At 39.7% G+C, this 6000-nt stretch overlaps 1 protein-coding gene across 1 annotated transcript in view; it reads right to left on the reverse strand.

The window, feature by feature from the left end:
• LOC128645138 (pleckstrin homology domain-containing family G member 3-like) overlaps positions 1–6000 on the reverse strand; it is a 290986-nt gene that overhangs the window by 123789 nt on the left and 161197 nt on the right.

Raw genomic sequence — 6000 nt, forward strand, 5'->3', positions numbered from 1 at the left:
TATAATCTAATCTACTGGATTGGTGTGGCTTTCCAGGGCCATTTAAAAGAGCAGGCGATTCACTTTCAAATGAGGGGTCTTGGAGATCTGTGGCTTGTAAGGGAACTGAGATCGGAAAATTTGAGCAGCAACCCCCACCCCCACCCATCTCACTTACCTGCCAGTCATATGTCCCACCCCCTCTGTGATGTCACCATGCACCAATGATCAGTGATTTCCCCTTCATGATAAGGATGGGTAATCATACGCTCACAGGCATCTGTATGACAAGCCATTCACGTCATGAGCATGAAAATGGTTAAAGGGACAGTCTATACCAGAATTTTTATTGTTTAAAAAGATAGATAATTAAAGAGTGTGGTTAGTAGACATCCGTCTTATAAAGATTCTTAAATCCAAAAAGTCTACACTGCTGATGTTGTAAGTCAACTTAAACTTGATGGTTGGATGAGCTTCATTCAAGAGAGAGAACCAGGTTAGCAAGTCTTCCTCTGTTCCGTCCCATAGGAGGAACAGATCATCTATATACCTTTTAAAGTTTGTGACCCTTGAATCAAAGAATAATGCAGTTCCTACGGTCTCAAGTTTGGCCATAAATAAGTTGGCATTTGTAGGGGCCACATTAGACCCCATAGCCGTCCCTGCAGTTTGAAGAAAAAACTCTTTCGAAATGGAAATAGTTTATTTCTAGGCAGGCTGATAGAAGTTCCTTAATAATTTCAGTGGGTGACCCAACATATTGGTAACGTGGTCTGCTCACTGCTGTAATTCCTTCCATATGTGGGATCACTGTGTACAAGCTGGTTACATCCATAGTAACCAGCAATGTACAGTCTTTGACATCAGTTATGTCGTTCAGTATCTTGATCATGGAACTGGAGTCAAGGAGAAAGGATTCCATATTCCTAACAAGTGGCTGTAGTATGTGATCCATAGGCCGATCGATGAGGACCTAGTGGTCAACCTGAGTGACCATGTACTAACCCCAGATGAGAGAAGTGTCCTAAATAAAGGATTGTCATTCATACCAACAACTAAATGCAATGAATTTGATCTCCATATAGGATATACAAAAATTCACCCGTACATTCAATCCTACAAGTAACAACCCTACAATTCAAACCTTCTCAAGGCTCGTACAACAGGACTCTACTAATCTACATGTACAAAGAGGCCAATATAGACACAATCTTACAAAAAATGAGAGAGGAGCCTTATCGAGTTTACAAGATGATAGGTCCATTGTTCTGAGGGAGGCGGATAAAGGAGGTGCAATTGTTATCGAGAACTATGCAGACTATCGGAATGAAGTTATGCGACAATTGGAAGATCAGAGCACATATAGAAAACAGAGGTGATCCAACCGTCATATTTAAAAAGAAACTGCACATTATGCTCTATAACATGCATGAAAAACTACATAGACAAAGATGCATTTACATATATGGCGGTACAACATCCAAGAATCCCAGTAATATACATGTTGCCAAAGATCCATAAGAGCATGGTGGCACCACCGGGGAGACCTATCGTTTCGGCTATAGGATCTCTCTTACAGCCAATAGCCATCTATTTGGATCACATACTACAGCCACTTGTTAGGAATATGGAATCACACATTAAGGTAAGGTTTATTTTTTAGAGTTTTTATTTCTCTTTGTCTCAGATTTTACAGCTTCCCATAGTAGTTCTACTGTTTCAGTTAGTAAACTTATATTTGTCTGCACCTCCATGCTTCCGCCTTGGTCTTTACTCTGTCGTTCTAGGGATATGACGCGGACGCTGTGTTCCGCACTTGTTCAGATTATGAAATTTGTCTTGAAGAAGGCCTAAGAAAAGGCCGAAACGTCGACAATACACTTTTGTTAGAACTACAATAAAAGATTACCTTATGTATGAAGTCCTGTGAGTGCCCTCCTTCCCTACCAGTATTATATATATATATATATATATATATATATATATATATATATATATATATATATATATATATATATATATATATATATATATACATATACACACACACACACATATATATATATATATATATATATATATATACACACCATACCATACCCTCTGTTAACAAGTTTGTAAAACTGGTTGAAAAGGATGTTTACAAACTAATGCTCACAGGGATAACCAAAGATAATTTGTCTAAAGTTGAAAGGAAAGCACTAAATAAATTAATGTATGCTGAAGACATTGTAATAAAAAGTGCCGATAAGGGCGGAAATGTAGTCCTCTGGGATACCAAATGCTATGTCTTAGAAGTAAAAAGACAATTACTAGATAAAAATAAATATTTGCGCCTCCAGGAGAACCCCATTCCCTCCCTGAAAATTGCACTGTTCAAACTACTAAATGATGCTAAATCAAAGGGGATCATTAATCTATCTGAATTTAAATATCTATTTAATGACTTTCCGGTGATGCCGGTCTTCTACTGTTTACCCAAAGTCCATAAGAATTTTACGAACCCTCCTGGGCGTCCCATTATTTCAGGGATAGGCAGTCTTACAGAGAATTTGGGTAACTATGTAGACTTTTTTCTCAAACCCTTCCTTGAAACTATGCCCTCCTATGTGATCGATACACCTGATCTCTTAAGGAAGATAGAGGGCATTACAATACCCAGTGGAGCAATTCTAGTGTCCTTGGATGTGGAAGGCCTTTATTGCTCTATTCCACATACAGTAGGAATAAGGGCAGCAAAACATTTTTTGGACACTAGAGGTATTTCATATTCTGAACATACAGATTTTGTTGTCAATTTGCTAACTTTTGTGCTTGAAAATAATGTTTTCTCCTTTGATAATAAGCTGTATAAACAGATTAGGGGGACAGCAATGGGGGCCACGTGTGCCCCCACATATGCATGTCTACATTTGGGCCTGTGGGAAATGGAAGAAGTCTTCCAAAAACAAGCTTTCAATGAAAATGCTCAACTTTGGTTACGCTATGTGGACGACTTCTTGCTGATCTGGGAGGGTACAGAGATTGAATTAAGGAGTTTTGTTTCAGAACTTAACAATAACAATAGGAACATTATTCTGACCCTCAATTTCAGTAAGACGGACTTGTCTTTCCTTGATATATACATCAGAATTGAAAGAGATATTCTCGTAACTGAGAATTTTAGAAAGGAAACAGCCACTAATAGTGTACTCGAGGCACATAGCCATCACCCTGAGCACTTAAAGAAAGGCATCCCAAAAGGTCAATTCCTGCGTTTACGCAGGAACTGTTCCTCAGTCTCGAAATATAACGAACATGCCACCTCTATGGAACAACGTTTCAAAGCAAGGGGGTATTCAAAGAGAGTAATAGCGCATGCAAGAAATTCTGCTCAGAAGACAGAAAGGAATGTGCTGTTACTCCCTAAAACAAGAAAAAGTGACAACAGAATCAGACTTATTACTGAGTACAACTGCCACTGGGATCAGTTAAGAGATATACTCAAGAAAAACTGAGTGTTCTCTTAAATGATGAGAATATTGCTAAAGAGATAGGAGAAGCCCCCCTTCTAACAGCAAGGAGAGCCCCAAATCTTAAAGACAAACTAGTCAAGAGCAAATTTGTTACTCCCCAAAGGAACTGGTTATCTAGACAAAAGTTGATAGGCAATTTTCCCTGTAAAAGGTGTGTGGCCTGCCGGTTTATGTTGCAGACCAAGGTTTTTTCAGTGAATGAGGATAAAATTTACAGGTTAAAACATTTCTTTAACTGTAATACAGAAGGTGTAATTTATCTTCTTTCCTGCAACTGCCCTTGTTTTTATGTCGGGAAAACGAAATGGATTCTGAAGGACAGAATCCTGGAACACAGGGACGACATAAAAAAACAAAATACAAACCAGCAGTGTAGCCAGACACTTTGAAATTTATCATAACAGTTTACCTGACTGTATGAGGGTGACAGGCATTGACAAGGGAATTACCAATGGTAGAGGGGGAAATAATGATGCAGGTGGATTTATAACCTTGCTACCATTGGTCAAAGTGGTCTTAATGAGAAGCTTGATATGGGAAGTTTTCTCTAGCTCTCGTTTGACCCCTTAAAGTTTTGATCCTTTTCATCTGATCGTTCAATAAGCTGTTTTTATCAACCTAACCTCCAGCGTATTTGGTTTATAGTAACATGCAGAACGATAATTGTATATATGTATATGCTGAATAATAATAATTTTTAATTTTGTCACTATTTTGTATGTGCTTATTACTTATACCTCCTTCTATGGGCGTTATCTAAATCTTTCTATAAAATAGCACGTATGACGTGCAAAAGAACATGCCCTGATGAAGCCCCGTCCCTTTGATGACGTAGGGGTGAAACACGTGTCGGCGATTGGTTAGCCGACCCACGTGGTGTCCATGCTGTTTGGTGGAGCTTACTGTTGAATTTGGTCGCGCTACAGTGAAACATAGCAGGAAACTTTCTGGCGTGACGGCGTGTACATGGAGAATACACAAGCACGCTACTGAGGTATAACAGATACTACCTGGAGGATAACAGATGACCGCTGATTGCTATAAGTAAAGGAATGGTTGGGGAGAGGTCCCAAAGGCGATTTGAAGTTCCGACAAGGTTGCGGGTAAACTGAGACCGCCTCGAAAGGGTGCAGTTGACAGAGGGGTACTATTCAAACAAGCAAGTATCCTCCTGTACCCTTTCTATTCCAGCTTGACGTATTTGCTTTGTCTTGCCTGCTACTCTACGCTGCATTAACCTGACCTCTCGCTGCACACATGCACTAGTTCTTGCTTGAGTGACTTTACTTACTTTCATCTGCTTTACCTATTACCAGCTTACAACCGCATACCGCTTGTAAATGCTCTTATGACGACGACCTGCTCTATATTTGTTGTTGGGCACCTAACCGAGTAGCGCATTATTTATCTTGGGGACTTTGTACCAGTCACACTGGCATAAGTCTGGAGGACTGTGTAACATCTATAGTCTCTTAAAGGAATTTACTACTAATACATCTTAATGCCTACTTGATCAGTACTATATATTGATTGCTTAATTTTTTTGCTTAATTTTGTGCTGTTTTATCACACCTTGTCATGCTTTGAGCTAATTCTGCTTATTTCTGCTATTATCTGTATGACAAGTACTGTATTCTGGAACGTAAGTTGCTCAGTCTATGGGTGTCTCAGTTTTCACTAAAACCTTTATTGGGTCTGATGTACACCAGAGAGCTTCTCTTCCACCTGCAGCACTATGTTGAGCTATTTGTTTCATATGTTAACTATATTTGTTCCTAGCTCTATCCTGCATGGGTAACACTTAGGCCGGCCCACTGGTGTAATTATTTGTGTTGATTATTTATGCTACTGCCTGGGTAGATCTGGCCTGGTCCGGACCTGCTGGCCACACAATAAAACCACTTTTTTGATAGTAATACTTCTACAAGTGTCTTTTTTTAAAAGAGTGCTGTATTCCCAGTCTTTTGTGAATGTCACTATTTTGTGCCATTTTTCTTTCTTTGTTATTGTAGCATATACATATATATACACACACATATCTATATATATATATATATATCACTGGAGTGCCCAAAAGCACAAGGTGTGCAATACTCAGAGACATGGCCAAGGTAAGAAAGGCTGAAAGACGACCACCACTGAACAAGACACACAAGCTGAAACGTCAAGACTGGGCCAAGAAATATCTCAAGACTGATTTTTCTAAGGTTTTATGGACTGATGAAATGAGAGTGAGTCTTGATGGGCCAGATGGATGGGCCCGTGGCTGGATTGGTAAAGGGCAGAGAGCTCCAGTCCGACTCAGACGCCAGCAAGGTGGAGGTGGAGTACTGGTTTGGGCTGGTATCATCAAAGATGAGCTTGTGGGGCCTTTTCGGGTTGAGTATGGAGTCAAACTCAACTCCCAGTCCTACTGCCAGTTTCTGGAAGACACCTTCTTCAAGCAGTGGTACAGGAAGAAGTCTGCATCCTTCAAGAAAAACATGATTTTCATGCAGGACAATGC

This window comes from Bombina bombina, chromosome 1 (assembly GCF_027579735.1).
Source record: "Bombina bombina isolate aBomBom1 chromosome 1, aBomBom1.pri, whole genome shotgun sequence".
NCBI classification, from domain to species: Eukaryota; Metazoa; Chordata; class Amphibia; order Anura; family Bombinatoridae; genus Bombina; species Bombina bombina.